The 20821-nt window shown below is 36.7% G+C and overlaps 1 protein-coding gene across 3 annotated transcripts in view; it reads left to right on the top strand.

Moving 5' to 3' along the window:
* The first annotated feature begins 17669 nt into the window (after window positions 1-17669).
* The window catches only part of PSMD14 (proteasome 26S subunit, non-ATPase 14), a 45580-nt gene continuing 42428 nt past the window's right edge, over window positions 17670-20821 (top strand). The window contains exons 1-2 of one of the 3 annotated variants that reach the window (XM_032189937.1): window positions 17670-17786; window positions 20128-20164. The gene's annotated coding sequence lies outside the window, so the exon portion shown is untranslated. Of the gene's footprint in view, window positions 17787-18202; window positions 18320-20127; window positions 20165-20821 lie in introns of those variants that run through there. The other 2 variants (XM_032189938.1, XM_032189935.1) reach the window with 2 other exon arrangements.

Raw genomic sequence — 20821 nt, 5'->3', positions numbered from 1 at the left:
AAAATAGGAAAAAAAAATACCAAAAAAAAAAAACATACAACAAAAAAAACACTCTTGTATGTTCTGCAGCGCTGGGGCCAGTCAGATGTTCACAATATATTGCTCACCAAGAAACTGAGCCCAAGAATTATTAAGTTTTTTGGTGAATAACTTTGAATAATTAATTCTTCTGAGAAAATTGCAATCTGTTCACTAAGAGTTCATGAAAAAAACAAGGTGAATAATTCATTATGAATTATTTGACCAGTTTTAGCAATGAGATTCTAAATCTGTCTTCTTATGGATATTAACCTCATTAATACTATTTAGAAAGAATGCTTCAAGATAATTAAGATGATGCAATACTGCACATTAGTATGACATAATTTAAGACACTGAGTCTCTTTTTGTAAATACTTTGGAAATAATGCTTTATTATATTTTAAAAGGAGCTTTGTACATAAATCTGGAAGTACTGGTAGTCTTGGAATAATGGGTGCAGTAATAGTACATTCTTACATGAGAAGAAAGCCTTGATAACAGAGAGATCTAAATGTTTAAAATCTGCTGGGGTCTACTGCTATAACACATAGCTGAGTGACCAATTTAGCACTAAGATGCTGTTACTCGTGAATTTTAGGGAACTTGACAGAGTGTCAAATCCTGCACTAAGAAACAGAATTTCCATGGATGGCAAAGAAATCAGGTTCAAATTCCCATTCTTACTATTTAAAAAATATTAACCATAACAATTATACAACAATTATTGTACAATAATTGAATAACTAAATGATGTTAGAAGACTAATTTCAAAGCGTTCCAGTATGCCACCCTAAAACAACACAAGTAGTCATTTAACCCCTTCCTACACTATTTCTGCTTAAATATAAATGTGAAATGGTTTTAAATTAAAAAGCTAACATTTTCTAACAATTCCTGAGCAACATATAGCCATGTCTCTAATTTCATTAGTTACAGCTGCAGTTCCATGACACTGTGAACTGCTCCACATCAGAGCTGCTAGTGTGCTCACAGCCAAGTGTTTCTGCCTACTCCCTTGCATCAGCAGTAGTGTTTGGATGATGCCACCCCGCACCTTCCCACAGAGGTGAGCTGTTTCATGGCATAGCTGCAGCCTGACAATATAGCTAGGCTAGGCTGGTCTAAAAACAGGCCCATATTCAAAGAGATTATCCTGCTTCTTTTTTGTTCCCCAAACTGGTTGCATGCCTCCCCATCACAGGTATTGAGCTGACCCCATAGGAGAGAAAACCAGTCTTACAAAATGTACTTTTCTGGGTTAGTAGCAGGCCACTGAGTTGCAAGATATTTACTTTAAAGTCAGATGAATGAAGGTGCCAGTACAAATGCTGGAGAAGAGCACAGCAAAGAAAGCTCAAGGGAAAGCCGTGGTAACATATGGCCAAAAGTAGGGTTTGCAGCAATCAACATTTAGATTGGCTTCGGCTTCAGTGGAACCACAGCCTTAGATTTACTGTAAATAAGATCTAATTCTGAAGGAACTTCCTCAAAACAAACATAAGGCAAGTCATTCCATACTCCTCCCCCAAGAAAAATGATACAAAATCAATTACAGTAATAATAATAGTAACTTATTACACCTAACGTGTTTTCAGCCACTTGGCATACAATGTGAGTCTACCAGTTAACCATACTTAATGCTGAACTGACTTCTACCAACGTAAGATTTAATTTGGTCCTTGATTTTTATTTTATTTTTTTAATATTTAATTGCAAATTCAATGCAATGTATTTTTGAAAGTACTCTGCTGTTTACTATATGCAAATATGCATCACACTACTTTGAAATATTTGAAATGCCTTTTAAAATAATATCTCATGGAAGAAATTTTCCATTTAAATAATTCTGAATACCATCTTCTGTTGGGTTTCTACTACATGTTAAAAACAGGAGTCTATAGATGATGAAACTATTTGCTATATAGTCTGTGAATATTTGAACTACTACTTCTAAATTTGAATGTAGAATCTGAAATTATGTAAGGACATGTGACTTCAGAACATATTTTTGTATATACTGCATAAAAACATATGCATTAAATACACAGTAAATATGAGACAATCCACACAGTTTCTCAATTATTAAGTGTTACACTAATAATTATTTCTATTAATAAACAAAACAAAATTATCATATCAGGCAAAAGTAGGCAGAAGGCAAAAGTGTATAAAGGTGGGATACACTTTGGCTTGTATTTGCCAATTTGGCTACATTGTTCTTCTTCACACCAATCATTCACTTGCACAGCAGACTAGGAATTTTGTTCATATTAGTTTTTGTCGTTGTTGTTTTTTTGGCTTGTATTGTCAAGGCATTTTTAACTGGAATTAAAGAGTGACTAACCTCTGCCAGTTCCATCAGCTGTAGCATTTAGATGTACAATATTCCCAATTTTATTTTGTTCTGCTCTGTATGTAAGTAGGAATTTGTATTAAAAACAGGGTTGCAGCTTTATATGACTAATAGCTATGCTGCTGGAGCTACTACTGTAGCTAAACTAATTTTCACTGGTTTGTGTAACATACATTTGTATGATACTATAATAACTCCACGAGAAACATGTAAGAAAAAAATTCTGAAGCCACAAATGAGAAGATTATGGCTTGGATGGACACGATCTCATAGAAAAATGGCACTTTAAAGCTACTAGTAGAGAACACACACACAACAAAAACATTAAGATTTGTGGTCATCATTTCTTGCTAACTACTCTTTCCTTAAGGTCTGGGAAAAGCCCTGAACAGGTCTCTCTTACAACTCCATCTCCTTGTAGTACTGATGGTTTGCTAGGTGGATCGTTATTGCTCTGCCCTACCAGAGCAGAAACTTTATGTCTTTAGACTAGGTAATTCTTCAAAAGGTTAGCTCCTTCCTGCTGTTCAGTGGGATCCTTGACCATGAATAGAGAGATCAGAATGAGAAGAAAGGTCCAGAGAAATAAGTAGCAAGTCTTGATAGATAGAATGCTGAAATCACCCCTAAAATGCGGAGTGACTCGCTAAAACAAAATATTATCAGCCATTTATTTAGATAAGAGCATGAAATGGGACTTCCCATGACCCCAAACCAATTCGTTCTGTAATAGTTTTATTTCACTAAGCTTTCAGTAGTTTGCTAAATGTTACAATGTCCCAGTAGCATGTGATGGATTATACTGAGAATCTCAACTTCTGCTAAACCAAGTCAAACATGACTTTCCTAGAAATAACTTAAGGCTTACCTGTAAAAAACTCAGTAATTTAGCAGCACAAATATGACAGTAATAATAAGAAAAATATATCCCTTTGGGGCACTCTCTGTAATCTCTCTGGTAAAATCTACTGACTATCTAAAGATGTAGATGATAATATCTTTGTTTTATACTTAATTACGCTAACCAGGCTATTCTTAATTTTTTAAAGCCTTGTGGTACTTTTCAGATCTAGTTGCTGAATTAACAGGATATTAGTGGTCCAAAAGGATCACTATAATTATAAGGATAAGCTTTTATTATATTTAATCTCTTCTTGTTAGTAATCCCAAATATTCAAAATATACACCTGCTGAATTTCACAAGTCCTTTAAGAGCAGGTAAATAGCCTTCTTCACTCCATTTAATCAGACATATACTAGGAATTAAGATGTTATGTATAGAGAGTTTACAACAACGCCTGTGATTTTTTGAGTTCCATGCTACCTTTAACATACAAAAGTTAAAAATAAAAAATAAAAAACATAAATGCAGGCATTATGTGCTAAGTAATCAAACTTGTCAATAATAATGCGTGTTTACTGTTTTTGAGGAAAAGAGTGGTTATACTTTACTATTTTTGAAATTTTTAAATTAGTTTTTAAAGTAGCTGTTTTACTATGTGTAATCTGATTTCTTTTGTAGTCCTTTAAAATATATACTAAGGAATTAAGAACAGCATATAGCTTTTAGACGAGTGAGCTCAGAAATGCCATAGTTAACAGAACATGGCAATATGATAGCAGGACGGAAAATTAGGCCATGCTGCTCTCACCATAGGAGAAGCTACCAGACTAGTTAGATTTTGGAGGAAAACTATATTTTCCTTCTGAAGACAACAGCCTTCCTTTTGTCACATATCTCTGTTTTGTTTCTTAAAGCCATGGCTTTATTATGCATTAAAACATTGTGTCCTCTCAAAGCAGCAATATTCTTTCCACAATATTGCTCTTTTTCCTCCTTCTTGGAGAAGGCAGGATAAAATGGTTACAAATGGCCAGAAGAAGACCTTATCAACATCGGACAGTAGGAAAAGGATCTTCTTGATGAGATTCCCATAAAGATTCATGGCAACATCTTACCTGTAAGCAGCAAAACCAAGTCTTCTGATAAAAGCTTTGTTCAGGCACTCTAACTTTAGCTCAAGAATACAATTTCATTGATTAAGGAAAAAAAAAAAAAGACTAGAGACTTGCAGACATATTTAAATTAAGCAACAGATGACATTGAGAAGATCTTTGAGATACCTAATTAAATACATCTCCTCTCTTCAGTCTGCCCATCAGGTGATTCATACCTGAACAGTTAACATGCAAATATAAATCTCAGATTCACCAAGTTTAAAGAGAGACATTTTTATCTCACCATATTATTTTTTTTTATGATTTCTTTAGCGTTTGGTTTAATACTAAACAAGATGATTTGCTAGTCAGTTAACCAAAGAATCCAAAAATGGTAAAGACTGTGAGATCATTCCTGCCTACCACACACTCATGCAAGTAGAATGTCCCATAGTATAGTTTGTATTTCATTGTCGAGTTTAAGTAAGTCAAGTATCAGTGCTTTCATCCATCTCCATTCAAGTCTGAATATACAGTTTAAAATTAACAAAACTAGGCCCTACTGTTCTAAAACAACTGAACATTTCAGTTTGAAAAGCAGTTACTGTGCAAGCAGCCTGACTTAAAGAGAAAAATACAAGGAAATTCTGGATCCATAATTCACCCTCCACCTTCCGACCCCACCAACCGCCATATTAGTGTGCCCCCACCAAAATACCAGCTTGTGTTTACAGTTTCGTTTCTCCTGATGGTGGATGGGCGCGTGTACACGCACTCGCTCTATGTGCGCTCAATAGGATCATGATCTGGAGAGCTGAAAATGTAAACACAAGCTGGTATTGTGGTGTGACTAGCGGTTTGTGGTTTCTTTGTTTGAATATTTCAAAAATGGCACACTGGCCAGAACTAAAAAGGAGAAAAGCAGAGCTACTATTTATTTGAAACTTCGATGGATCCAATATTCACATTTCAGGTAGATAAAAAATAGTGACAGAATTAGAAGCTGTTTATCAATACTTTTTTTTTTTTTTTACATTGTCAACTACACTTCAGTGCAGAAATTTTGTTTTCAAGGATAGGTCATCTATACTTTGCCTTTAATCCCACATAATGAAGAATTTCTTGCTCATTTAGGTGCTCATCAAGCAACTTATTACAGATTAGGAAAGCCTTATTCACCCAAAGGCATCTGTAATCATGTGACTAAAGTACTGAATATTGTTAAGCTCTCATGGGATTATCTCATTTTAGGTGACTATCAACTCATCCTATTTTCATAAAGAATTTACTGGCTTATGTAGCTGTCTAGTTTCTGTATTCAAAAGCATGGATACCCAAGCATGGATTCACATGTGGACCAAATACCCCAAGCAGAGCTCCAAAATGGCATATCCATGCAGTTACAAGGGTGCAAGCTTAAATCCTTGTAATTTCAGAAACATTTTATTTCTTTTTGCTTCACTGAAAGTAAATGAGACAGAATGACTCAATTAAAAGACCATGACTCCAATACCTTGTCCTTAATTTTCTGGATATATTAGCCAGCCTTAATAACATGAATGACCTCTTCATATAAACTTTCTTTAACTACTGTAACAGAGAGGGAGTGAAGGGAAGGGGTGAGGGGGAAACTGAAATCCAGCTTGTAAAGTAATGGATTGTATCTGGTTATCTGTCATATTATAATTAAAAGCTTTTTTTTTCTTTTTTTTTTTTTTAAATAAGCTTATCAAAGGTAGATATTTAAAGTATGTGTTTTATTTTGTTTGACCATTTATTTTAATGAGAGTTGCAGAACATTTCTAAAAAAGACTAAACCTACTGTTCATTCTTATCACTGAAAATTTAATTTAAACAAGAGCTACAAGTATAATTTAAGAAAAGATTGGAAGAAGGAGAGTGATCTTCTTGAAACAGCGAAAAAAAGTCCAGAAGACTTATTGATACTAGCACAACTCTATAGTCAAGAAAGAGGGACAGTTCTGCAACACTAACTTTCCACGTAAGAACAACAGTGTTATTCTTATAGTAACTCGCAGCTCATGAAAAGAGCATCCACTTGATAAATACTTATCGTTCCCATTTAGTGGAGGCATATCTGTCACACAAAAAGCAGGAAATTCCTTCTTAAAGTATGCTATATTACCTTACACACAAAATCACATAATAATAACATTCAATTTTCCTGCTCAAAAAAAGTTTCCATATGTATTTTAGAAACATTTGATTGCTTTACACAAACTGCACAACTGCAATGCCATCATAAGGTAGAACATCTTGCTTCTTTTTAATACATTACTCTATATAAGCACCCTCACAAAGACAGCTTGTGAGCATTTCACAAATTATAATAATGGAACCACCTACATGTATATCAGTGCTGACAGATCTGGATCATCTTATTTTCACCTGCAGTAAGTTCAGACTCAGCTGAAAACTAAATTATACAATGAACAGCTTTGTTGTAGGAATATGCATGGCCTTATTTTCCACCAACATTTGCAGAATAAATGCATGCAACTTGGATAGATATTTAATATCAATGATAATAAACAATGATTTTGCAATCTAACTTTTTTTCATTTGAATCAACTATTAATTTCATCACTCTTTTTACCTACTACACTACAGAGGAATTCTTTTATCTGTCTGAGATACAGCTGTTCAATAGCCATTACCTGTGATAGTTTACTATACAAAATGTAAAATATTGTATCCAAAAAGATCTTATTGGTGTTAGTAGATCATAATACTGGGGTTCTCACTGAATGCCATATCATGAATTAGGTAAAGAATTAAGTAAAGGAGAATTTATCATTCAGCTATTATACAGAATACCATTGAGTTTTGATGATCATTTGTAGCCAAGACCTCTGCTATAAGCTGTTCTTAAAGGTCTGAAATAAGAGGACTGTCAACTGAGCTGATAATGTCACTCTAATTTCTGAGCTTTAAAGACCAATATAGAATAAATATAGCCATTATATAGCCAAATACTGGTCTTAGTCTGTGGACATTTTAGAAGAGTTTATGACAGCATGGCTTGAGTCATATAGAATATGTTTGTAATTCTTACAAGGGAATGACAGTATATTCACAGTATTTCCCTGTGTTTGATGACCTACCTTAACCATTTTTTTTTCTAAAGAAATATAAATATATACTCTATGCAAAGATGAAATAAATTTATGCAACGCTACATAATAATACATGCCTTCCCCTCCTACTGGCATCAGTCACTGTAAAATTAAATAAAACCAGTGTTCCTTGGTAAGCCTCATGAAATAGCATATTTAGCATTCCTAGCTTCTTCTACAGAAAAAAAAAAAAGGAAAAAAAAAAAGGAAAAAAAAAAAGCCCAACACCCTTCTTATTCAACTGGCAAAATGACAAATACCTCAAAAGGCAATAGATACTGTATGACCAAATTTAGGCAGCGTGGATTCTTCCTCCTTAAAAATACCACTTCATTCAAAATATGTGAGGGATAGCTGCTTCCTCTGTCATAAGAAAGACTTGATATTATTAGTGTTTTTTTCCACTTTGTATAGTAAAATATAATTCCAGAAGCAACAGGGAACAAAACCTACCTATATTATAACATAGCATAAACAAGAAAAAACTAATATACATATATGGAGCTAATTTTAAATTAGTATCAAGATTAGCTAGAATTTTACTGGTAAGCAATGAAGAAAACTTAACAAATGTTCAGGAAATGAAAGAAAGAGCTGGAAGAGATCAGAAGGAGCTGAAACAACTCCTATCCAAACCAAATGACCTAAACCACATTAATATTGTAAATAGCTCACCAACTATACATGCAGCGGCAATTTGAAAACTAACTGCAATATCAAGTGTACGTTCAAATAATTGGAAGCATGATTAGTTCTCACACGGCAGGCAGTCTAATATTATCTTTCAAGACAGTAAAGACAGTCTGCATTTATAAAATTCTTTGTTACTCAAGTATTTGTGTATATAACAATATCTTTTACATAACATATAGATCTAGATTAGACAACATGCTTACTGTCAGCTAGATGCAAACTTATGACAGCTTCAAATAGCTTTTTCAATAACTGAAACATGAAAACATTTATTTAAAAATGTCTCTCCTGCAGAGGGTCAGAAGACTTGGTCTCTATACTCCATTTTGATAATTGTTTAAAAAGGTTTTTTTAGTAGTTTACATGTGATGGTTGGTACTAGGGATCATTTTTCTCTTACACACTTGAGAAACAAACCCAAAAGAATGTATGGAGAAAATCTGAATGAGCTGGCTTTGACATTTCTTGTACCATTAAGAATACATGTTGGTGTCTTTCATAAAAAAAAAAAAAAAAAAAAAAAAAAAAAAAAAAAAAAAAGAGCTAATTTAACAACCATTCATTTGAAGAGTAACAGCTATTTCTGTATTACTTCTATCATAAAATCCTAGATGACCAGGAATAAACAAAGTCAATATGTATAGTAGAGTGCAAAATTTGACCTCTAAAAATATTTGTAAAGTTTCCCTATTTTTCACAGAGATAGCCATATTTTGCTGAGTTAGTGAATTCAGATAGTGAGCATTTGACCTGGGTTTTTGAAAGTAATTAGCAGCTCCAGTTACCTGAAAGATGGAGCTAAGATGAGCAGGTAATTTTACATCAGTGCATTTCTAATTAAAAATGATGTTATTTACAGCCAGTCAATAGAAGCTGTAAGCATCTGTGCCCATAAAGAAACATGCGACAATGGATTGGTGATTACTTAGAGGCTATCCACAATCGCTGAAAACAGTGAGAGAAGGGTATTGAACACAAAGGGTAATTGTTAGCTAGATGAGATTATTGCTCTTGCTTGAATTTATTTTTCAACTTGGAAATCTGTCATTTAATTTATTTCTATATCCTTGGTGTGTGGAGAAGGGAAACTTCTCAATATTGAGTATAAAACTAAAATGAAATGAGAAAATAATTATATTAGCTTGCTGGAAAAATGCTGCGAAGGGTACTAAAAAAAGGCCAAAGCAGTGGGAGTTTTAAATATGCAAACACTACTCAAAACCCCAAAGTTCCTAAAATACATGAAAATACAATTATAAGGCTCTGATGCCATAGGACAGTTTCTAAGGAGTATAATTACTGTAAGGAAAATATTTTTCAGACTAACTATTGCATTTATACCACCAAAATTCCCTGTTGCACACAGGCCATATGGATTATCATGCTATATATCAATTACTTTGAACATTGCAATTTCATGACCTGTACATGAAAACTACTCAAAGACTCCAAAGCATTTTAAAATCACCGATCCAAATTTGCGATCTGCGGGCTAAGCATAGAACTGCCTGTAATACTAATTCTCAGTCCTCAGATAGGACTTCTGAAGCAGTCTGTATAAGGAAGGCAATTAAGAACAGCAAGTTCATAGATGTCAGTATCAATATGTCAGTCAGGCAACAACATATATCAAGGAGTCCATTGCATTTTTTCAAGACTCTACAAGTCAAAACAGGTTAAAAGGTACTGCCTTAAACTGATATAAATAGGTTGCTGAACTAAAACAAGAGCCAAAGATGAATTTTAAGGTTTTAGTGAGTATCAAACCAATTTGAATATTAACAAAACCAGACAGGAGATACAGAAGTCTTTTCCTGAACTTCAGTAACTAGTCTCTTACAGCTAACCATGAAGTTCTCTGGGCTACTCCACGAATTACATTGGTTTAACCAGGCAGATAGAGAAGCTGGTAATCGCAATAAAATTTAAGACATTTTCGTACAATGTTAATTCAAATATATTGTCTTAAAAAGTCTCAAAAATATATTTAACATATTTACAAGTATGTAAACTGTCTTCATTACACTTTAGACTGTGCTTTATATTGCAGTACATTTTTACAACCATGTACGTCAGATACCAGCAATACAATAATTTAAAAAATGTAACGAATCTTGGTATTTAACAATTTGGTTTCAGTATCTTTATTTAATTAGAACAAAGCTTTTATATTTACTTTCACTTCAAACATTCTGCTTATCTGTGTGATATTGCACTTATCTGGATTTAGTCTCACTTTTATCAGTTAAACAAAATAAAATAATCTAGGCAGTACTGTCATGGTTAACACCTCAACAGAAAGCATAAACAAGGGAGTCGTGTTTACTCTGTTTAGAAGAGTAACTAAATTTGAAATAAAAAACAATTGAAACTGAATTTAAATTAACTTTTTTTTTCAACATAAACTATCACCAAACAGAACAAAGATGCCTGAAATACCTGATACTGAGAGTTGTATCATTAGTCCTTAGGAATCCAAAAGACAGATATGCAAATTTTTGTGTAAAAATTTACTATGTACAAATATAATATTTGCATCTACCTTCTTTGCAGAGTATAAAAATATCTTACAGTTTGTTTATCTTAGCAGTAAATATTTGAAATAGATAAAGAATTACATGTCCTACCTTTGGAGAGAAAAAGCTTAGGTTCAATTGGTGCTTGGACTGCGCTCCAGACCTGGAATAAGATATTACAAAAATGTGTTTAGTAATTCAATCTAAAAAAAAAAAAAGAAAAAAAAAAGAAAAAAAAAAAGAAAAACAAACATAAAATAAACAAACAAAAAGTGCTTCCTAAAAGCAGAAGAAAATCTGGAGGCATGTGAATTAAAAAAGAAAGAAAAAAAAAAAAAAAAAAGGTCAAAATTAGGAATCTAGGCAATAATAAGAGAGTTTCTTCAGATCATTTCTACAATGGAGATTCAAACTTCCACCACATGGTCCCAAATATTTAGGTCTCCAAATACCAACTGTTACAACTTATAATTAAAGTCAGTTTACAGCCTTTAATCAACAGAATCAAGATAGCTAGTGAGATGAGATAAATTGCTACTGTATTTACTTATGGCAGACAGCCAGTATAACTAAAATAAACATCTTGTCTTACCTGAATAGTTTATTGTCAGTTGTAAAGTAATCTGCCTATCCTAATTACATTTCTAACAATGCTTGTAAGGAGTTTGCCTAATCGGCAAAATAAAATCCTAAAAATATTATTTCTGCCAATTCAGGTATGACAAGAAAGAATGAAACAAGCCCTTTCTACATACTTCTAGTGTATTTATTATGATTGACACATCAAAGACATGATGACAACAGTACAAATTGTGCTTAGTCAAGAAACGATAGTGTTATTTACCTTTTCCTTCTGCGGGTGACTGAAACTACAAAAAGATGAACTGGCTGAGGTGTGATGTATACGTTTAATCAATAAAATCACAATTTGCTAAATGAAATAAGAAGGAAAAATACTGGTATTTATCTAGCTAGCTATTCATAATTTTCATTTTCTCAGAAAATTTCCAAACACAATAAAGAGGTCCCATAAAGAGGACAAAGAAGAAAGAGCCAGGGCAACAAATGAGGAAAAATGCCATTGGGTATATCTCAGTGTACTGCAAGTTAACTGAAACCATCCTAAAGAGAAAAGATTAACATCATCTCATCAATAACTTGCATAACTCTGAAGATTAAAACTATTAGGGAATCAAGAGTTTCATGTATAAGTTAGTTTATTTTGATCCAATTAATATTTAAATAAAAAGCACGTGTTCATTCACTTCCTAAATAAAAATGTAAATCACAAACAAAACCTCAGGCATTAAGACTCCGCAACTACCTCATTCTCTGCTGTATCACTGTGATTATTAGTGCAATCTCCACAGATTTAATTAATTTACAGAGAGCACTCTGGAGTGAATCTATGTAAAAATTCTTTATTACTTTTTTGTCATCAGATAATTTCCAAAATCTATAAATTGCATCCCTGTTTGTGATGCAGTTTCAAAGGAAAAAGTTCTGGCTGAGTAGAAAATCTATTTTTATAGAACAGTACCATCCCTACCATCCCTTTAAAAAGCATTATAGCTACTTTCACTGGTGTCACCATTGTTATGTTTTCCAGCAGCACAATCTTGAACAGCTTTTCCGTAGCGTATCTTCACAAGTTGAGTTGAGAGCAATCTATTTTCTGCAAAATGGCTGCTTTCATTGTATACAGGACACTGAACCTCTTGTGCGGGACCTTTTCACCATGTTGTGATTGATTTTACATTTATTGAAAACAAGTCTGGTCTCTGCCATTTGTTTACCCTTGTATTTTCTCTTTATGCTTTGGTATGCATTTTTAATTAGATGCACTCCGGTTCCTTCACCACTAGCTAACACTTTTATTTGGGAAGCAGTCTTTACTAGCCCTGCAAATATCCGCTGTTCTTTGCAATGTCAAGTCCTTTTCTCACCTTGCTTTGACTTGGTTATCACTTATATCACAAGTAATTCATCCATCTGTTAACTGCTCCAATTCACATTACTTGGCTTTATTTTAAAGATCTTAACAATGGTCAATGGTCTCATCTGGCAGCTGGTTCCTTGTAAAAAATGTGCCTTTCCCAAGTGACATTCTTGTGAGGATCAAAATATTCACTGAATGGGTTTTATCTAGCAGTTTACAGGTCCCTCAGGCTCTCCATAGAACATATTGTATATACGCAGTGCTTTGGGCATGCCATGAGTAGTAATGTGGAGGACCTCACCTTCTTCAATCTCATTTCACTCTTCTCCAGCTTTCTGACGTTTTCTTTTCATACTGTGGGTTAAGTTTTGCCACAAAGAAAAAAAAAAAAAAAGATAAAAAAAAAAAAGATGACATGCATCTCAATGATGCATGTTTAAGTTTAGATAAGGAGCATGCTTTTAAAGCAAAACTCTCTGTTACCCCCACTTGGGGGCTTTGGTTTGCCCCATGCTTTTAGCTCACTGGAACTGAATTCTTTTATATGACAAAATGCAGAGCAGGAACATGCCTAACATGCTTCAGCTGCAAATACTCATTCAATTCATTGCCTATACTGGAGCTATCCAAAGGGGTGGGGGATCTGACAAAAACATTGTGTTGCCTGTTTAGGCCTCCCAATTTGTTCCTACCAGTCTGTGCTACTTCCTAACACAGACATAGCCACCAAAGTGACAGAAATAGTCAATTTCTGAGCTCTTGCTACCTGCAACTGGTAAAAAGCATTGTGCCAGTTACATAGCATTTTGTAAAGGAATGTTTCAGTTCAACTACAAGGATGTCTTAAGTACTAAAGGAAATATAAAATGTATTTTTATTGTGTCACAAACAAGTGGAAAAACTCCCACTGAATAAAGAAAAAAAAATAAGAAATGGGTTGAACATTGTTCCATCCCACAGCAATCCAGAAAAACAACACAGTATGTCCACTTTACATACCACCTTTCTCTTAATTTTCAGTCTTCAATTTACAGTCTTCTACAGTTATTTAAATAATCTGTCTCTCACAGAGTAGCACCTTTGCAATTGCCAGGGACACAAACCCACTCCTCTGTTGCCTCATAAAAATTTTCCATAGACACCCCCAACACAAGCATTTCCAGCAAGACTGATTTTTTCTTGGCCTTATCTTCTCCAGATGGTTTGTAGATAGTTCTCACAACTCAGCCATCACTTTAAATAGACATAAAAAAACAAAAGTCCAGTTTCCTGTAGGACTGCATATGAAATATGTACTGACTGGTGAATACTGAAACTTTCAATATAAACAGCACCCTTTGGCTCCATTTTTGGGGGGGATTTATGGCACACAGTAGGAAATGTTTGCTTTCTTAATATTCCTTACCTTCTAAATTGGGATGGATTATATCCAAATACCTTGCTACCATTCTTCTCACCCCAAATGATGCTGGGTTTATACTTGTCATGATTTAATGGGCAGGTCTATGTTCTGGGAGAGATGAAAATAGTTTTGATTGCAGGTTTTCATTAATCATATGCTTCATGATTAATGAATCCTCTTTCAAACCTCTAAAAGCCTTCTGCAGCTGATTGTGAAATGCTGAGAATGCTGAAAAAAGTAATCTCACTCTTATTTACTGTCTTTAACCCATATTCTTGTAAAATTTTGTTAATTGTGACAAGGCCACTTATTAGTCTGTATGCAGCAAAGAATTGTGCAGGCATTTCACAAGCTGTTGTGGATGTCACAGAGGTCATCCTAAGCACTTTGAGTGCTCGCCAAGTATGACAGAAGAAACCATTTCCCTGTATACAGGTCTGCCAAGTCCTTACATACAGAGCTTCAGTCCAGGGTAAAAGGCTGCAGTTTAAAAAACTACCATTCCTCTATTATTTTTTCAATGTTTGACTACCAAACATAGTTCAAAGCTAAACAAACAAACCATACAGACAAGTGTGCTGCTTCCGACTCTGTTATTCCCTTACAAGGATGAAGTCAGCTCTTGTACACCTCAGTGTACATGCATTCCCTGTGCTGGTTTATACGCTTAAATGTAGATGTGGTTGTCCACAACTCTAACATGGCATCTGATCCTACCATACACATTATATTCTAATCCCAGACTTCCACATTTAAAAAAAAAAATATATATATATTATCATAATAAAGTCCTGGACACTTCCTCCTGTCCTAGCACAAGTAGTGTTCTGTTTGTTTATGTACATGATTTGCAAGAAAACAGCGGCCAATCTCTCAGTGTATTCCTTACGTTCTGTAGACAACTCTTCAATTTCATCACTCAGATCTGTAAAATTAAGCTCATTAATTACAGAGCTGCATAATTATTGCTGCTTTAAGTAAATCATAAACAGACTTGTGGGAAAATCACATTTAAGCTAAACAGGAAGTTAGGAAAAAATAGTTTGATCCCTTAGCAAGCCTGATTCCTGTTGATCACTTTGCTACAAACAAGGAAAATTCAGTATGAAGAAAACTGGAAGAATGTAAGGGTTCAATCAAAATATGTTTTCATGATTTTCAAAAGCCATTTAAGTAATAATAATAATAAAAAAGAACAAATCTTGAACATTTTAATTCAGCGCTTCATTACAGCAAAATAATAAATAAAAATATTCTGTGGATTAATGCTGGGTAGACAAAAACAATGAGGGATTTAGTAGCATGCAAGAGAGTGCCCTTCAGATTAAATAACAATTTGGAAGTGTTTAACAACATATGGTCTCTTTTCTTTGACATATACGATTAAGAATATATCTTTTTTATATCAAAATATAAAATACCATCTGTTGTAAGTACCAACTATGATACTTGCTCTATGTATCCAATTAATTCACTATACTTTCTAATGTAAATATTTCTCCTATTTTCTTCTTTTTTCTTCTTCTGTAACTATATTATTTATAAAATTTCAATAAATGTATATATTAAAAAAGTCAATAGTATGACTTGAAATGTAATTAGGAATAACAATGAAAGTCTGTTTCACTTTGTATTTAGAAGGCCCGAATCTTCAGATGGTCTTAAATGACACAGCTTGTCAAAGTCAGTGGATACAGATAAATTACAAAAATCTACCTATGTTGCTTTTTCTTGTCATACACATTATCTCAGGAGAATGCTACATTTTCATAAAGACTTTTTTTTTTTTTCTCCAGAACTGATGAGTTCCAAAAAGACATAAGATTGAAGAGTAAAAATTAAAAATGAGTATTTCTCATTAAGGCATCAGAATTCCAGTGACCAGAAAGGAATAAAAGAATTACTCTCAAAAACACAGTACAAAATAAGAAAATTTATAATGCATTTCAGTTCAATTAATTCGTACTTTACCTTATTAATGTATTATTTTTTTTTAGAACAGAGAACATTAAAATACTCAAATGTCTCACAATATTATCAACAAGACTATCACAGCTCAAGTTTAGCCAGGTTAAATAAGATAGAATATAACTGCCACTTTGAAGCAGGGTTCAAATTTTCTTTTGTATGAGACAAACATACACTGATATATACACACACACTTTTTTTTTTTTTTTTCTGAATAATATGGCTGTTCCAGTGATAAAATGCACTAATAGGTTTTGCCTTAATAATATGAAATAGAAATGACAGTCATCATATAAACTAAATTTCAATTCTTTATCATTTTAAGAATCTTCTGAGAATTAGCTCTAGCAGTTCTCTCAGCCTAGTAAAGATCTGAAAAGACATAGGGGAGACAATTATGGGAATACGGTTTTTCAGAAGTTACCCCTCTTAAAATGCAGTATGTATCACGTTGAGTTTCCCTCTTTTTTTGATTCATTTTACTCATCACAGTATAAAAAAACGACGACTTCCAAGATTGCTAGTGTGTCCTGGAAGGGGTGATTGTATGTGGCTATGGTCATGTCAGTGCAATTTACAACACTATATATTTCCACTTACTTCAAGTAGTTGTTTGTGAGCATAGGTGATCATCTTCTAATGTCACATTGTCAGACCTTGAAGGAGCTCTCAAAATCAAATTGTAATGCCGGTCTTGGACATTCATTATGGAAACCTTTTTGGTAACTAGATATATATGCACTATATATATATACCTCTATTGTTTCTGCCATAAAAAGTTCTTGAGGCACTCAGTTCCAGAACAGTCACATAGCGTTTGAAAAATTATTTCCTCAGTCTCATGTTCTCCTCTTTTATTTTATTTATTTTTGGTGCTGTGTAACATAAGTGTAATAGAAAAATCCAGTTGGCTTTCTCTGCATTATTCATCACTACGCATGCTTTTATCTTATGTCCTATTTGTCTTCTTTGTGTGGTAAAAATTACCACTCTTTCCCATTTCTGCTGCTGTGGTTTTTCATACATTTGACCAGCATATTACTCTTCTCTAAATCCTCTTAATTCCTTTAACACCACTTTTGAGGTGATTACATGTGGTACTGTTGCAATTCATCATTCTTTTATCAACTTGACACACCCTTTAGTTCCTCGGCCATTATACTGGGTAGTTATGAAGCACAGGGGTCATGCAGCCACGACGTGACCCTGCGCTACGGCCAAACTGAAGGCGCGGGACTTCACAACAAAGCAGTTTCAGCACCTCAGACCAGATTCCAGTCGGTTTCAGACCAGATTCCAGTCAGTTTCAGATCAGATTCCAGTCAGCGCCACTTAAAGGCCGCGTTCCTCACGGGCTCCAGGTGCCCTTGTGACAGGCGGGGGCGTGTGGGAGCACGAGCACCGCGGGTGCCGCTGCGGCTCCCTGCTGCCTGAGGGGCCCCCCGGGCCCTCCCTCGCTGCCCCGTAGCCTCGAAGCTCGCCCTCACTCCCGACGGCCGGGGCCGCGAGCCGGCGGCACGCCCTAACGGCCCTAACGGCTGTAACGGTCGCACCCGCCCGTGGGCACGTGCACTGCGCGCGGCCCCGCCGGCGGCACGCGCCGTTGCCAGGCGGGCCGCGTTGCCATGGCAACCGCCTCCCCTTCCTCCTTTTTTTTTCTTTTTTTAATGTTTTCCCCTCCCCGCCCGCCCGGTTCCGGGCCCGGAAGGCCCCGCCGTGTGCCCTTTGAACCGGGAAGCGCTCGGCGGCAGGCCTGGGCGGCCGGGCTTTGAATGAGATCCGGCTGATTCACCGCCGCCCGGCCCGGCCCCGCGCACAGGTGAGGGCCCGGCGGGGCCGCCCCCGCGCCGAGGCCGGCATCGGCGGACCGGGGGGGGCTCTGCGGACCGGGGAGGGGTCCGTGGGGGGAAGGCCGGGCCTTGGCGAGCGAGCGGGGCCCGGGAGGGGCCGCGGCGCGGTGGCGAGGCCGAGCCGGGCCTCGGGGCTCACGGCCGCGCGGCGCCGCCTCGGCGGGGCTTGGACGGGGTGGGGGGCAGGGGGCGGCCAGCTGGGGGGGGGGGGGGGAGAAAGGGAAGGGGGCTGCAGGGGGAAAGGGGCCGTGAGCGGCAGGCCCGGCGGAGAGGGAACCAAGTTGGGCGGCGGAGCCAGGCTGTAAACAGCTGGCGGCCCCGGCAGTGCGCAGATGTCGGCACCCAGGCGGCTGCTTGCTTCCGGCACGGCCTGGGCGGCCCCGGGAACAACAGCGCCCGGCGGAGACGCTCGGTTTCCTTTTCTTTTTTATTTTTTTACGGAATTGTATTCGAAAGTTATATATAGCTGAAAGGGTACTAGATGAGCTGAAAAGTCTTAAAGGTTTGTATTGCTCTTACACCCCCCCCCCCCCCCCCCATGAGTGCAAGACGAGCCGCCTGCCACAAAGCAGGGAGCGCACTGGTAAGAAGCTTCTCCTGAGAGGAGCGCGGTCGGTGAGCGGCTGTTAGGAAGCAAGGAAAAGGTCTGTAGAAGCTGCAATTACTTCCTCTCATCTGGGGTAACACAGCATCTAGGCTGGTGGGAAAGGACTGGCAGTTTGGATACCTTGAATGATAGAAAAACTGCGTGGTAGGGAGGAAGTGCACCAGAGCAGTGGTGTGTCTGCTGTCCCTGTGGTGGAGTTCAGGGGAGCTCACGATGTACATGCAGCATAAAGTTAAAAAGCTCATTCTGGGGCTTTGTGTGGTGGTGTGACTTGTTAAGGAATCTTCTCTTACCTGGTAGTTTGGTTTGGGTGCATTAGAGAAGTCAGTCTGGGTCTGGGTTACTTAAGTAACTCCAGCTCAGCAATGATTGTAGTTGAATTAGATGCATTTGTTTGCTGTACTTCTGAAAATCAGAAAGCAAAAACAGGACCTAACCTGCATGCCTTCTAGTCCAGCTTAGGTTTAGTGAGGTCCAGGTCTATATGGTCCAGAAATGACCAGCCTCCAAAGCTGAGCACTTCTTGGAACTTAAATAGTCACGTAGCTCTGGACTTGCACTACTGAGACTCCACTTGTTCATTATATGGTTAAGCTTTAGCTTTAATGAACAAATAGCTGAGGATTATCTGTAATAGATTCTTTGGATTTCTTTTTCCACTTTTCATACAAAATACATAGGAAGTTTTTTTTCTCCCCCTGCTGTCACATGAGATCTGGTTCAAGTTTTGCTTTCAGTCCATATTTGATGACTTTATTTGCATTATTTGATCTTTTTTAGGTGAAATGGTGCTCCTCTGCAAGATACAGTTCATTAACTATTTTACCTTCATAGCAGTTTCTTGGATTTGTGTTACACTTGCACTGGAAATCTTAAACTACTTAATTAGCAGCAAATTTAAATTAAAAAAAAAAAAAAAAGTTAGTCTGCGATATTGAGCTTCTCACCAGGAGATTTAAGCTTTGTCTATGCACTTCCAGTATTGTAGTCCCCATGCAACAGGTAGAGAAACTGAGTTACTGGAGGTGAAATGACTTGCATGAAGTCACACAGAGTACAGATTGCACAAACTGTGGAGTAAGTTCCTGTCACTTGAGCCTAGCCTGGTGCTCTTCCCATTATTAGGGCAGCCTGGTAGCCAGTTTTCATCTATGTCTGTGGAAGCTGATTTTGATACTATTTTTTTTGACTATAACTTGAGCTGTCAGCCCAGTAGAATTCTCGTACGCTGGGGGGTTACACCATGGTTTGTTAGTAACAGATGAAAAAATAGTGTGCTGTAGCATGAAACTCATGCAGAGATGCAATAATTTGAGACGTTCAAATTGATTTCAGAATATGGGCTGGAACATGCCATGCACATACACAGCAACTGTGGGTTTATACCTAATGTGTGCATACATATTGTGCATAATGCATTATGTTACTTCTGCCCTACGTTGCCTAGGGAAAAATACTTTCATTATTGAAAGTTGGTGTATAAGTCAACATATATGAAGTGACCAGAAAAACCATACTCAACAACTAAATGGTGAGCCAAAGCACTCCAATCTGACAATTTTTGTGACTTAGTTATCTAATAATAGTGCTATGAACAAGCCTTAAGCATAGGTGTTTTAAAATTTCTGTTTTTATGTCAATTCAAATATGCTTTGTGTATACTCCCAGTGCACTCTTAATATCCACAGACTTTTCCCTTACAGGCCAGGACAATTGAAAGAGAAGACTGCAATAGTAGAGGTCTGTTTTGTTGTTGTTCTGTTTTGCTTTTTAAATACCAGACAATGACCAAGATCTTTTAGCTGAGTTGTTTCAGTCATGGACTTATATAAGCTGAGAAACTATTTAACTTTTTTTTTTTTTTTGAGATCAGTGTTGTTGCTGATAGCTTCAGTGATTAATGTATGTCGTTTAAATCCTGCAGTGAACCAAAATGCTCCTGATTTACATACAAGAATGTAGTTTTTTTGGCTTGCTTTTCTAAAACAGTCTTTGGTAATTACATTTGATGGTTCGAGGCTTACCAAGCCGTGGTTCCATGTCACTCTTCTGTCAGTGCTGAGCTTGCTGTGACCGCAGGTTTGTCCTCCACTCCGGCCCCTCAGGACTGTTGCCTCCCCTGACCCAACAGCAGGGTTGGCTGTTGGTAACAGTGGCTGTATTGTTGCACTTCAGTCTGACATTAAATCAAGCTCTGGGTGAACTGTGTCTCTGATATAGGGAGTGGCGAAGGGAGTGTGAGACCCCTGGGTGGGCAGCCGGGTAAAAGTGGGTTGGGTTGTAACTGAAGCTGGCTTCTGGGCTGGTTGCAGTTCTCTTGCAGCCTGTGCCGGTGCAACTGCTGCCTCTTGTGGGCCTGGCTCTTCGGAGCTCTCCTGGATCCCTTCCTTGTGCAAA

The sequence above is a fragment of the Aythya fuligula genome, chromosome 6 (assembly GCF_009819795.1).
Source record: "Aythya fuligula isolate bAytFul2 chromosome 6, bAytFul2.pri, whole genome shotgun sequence".
Classification (NCBI taxonomy): Eukaryota; Metazoa; Chordata; class Aves; order Anseriformes; family Anatidae; genus Aythya; species Aythya fuligula.
This window is presented reverse-complemented; position numbering and strand designations above follow the sequence as displayed.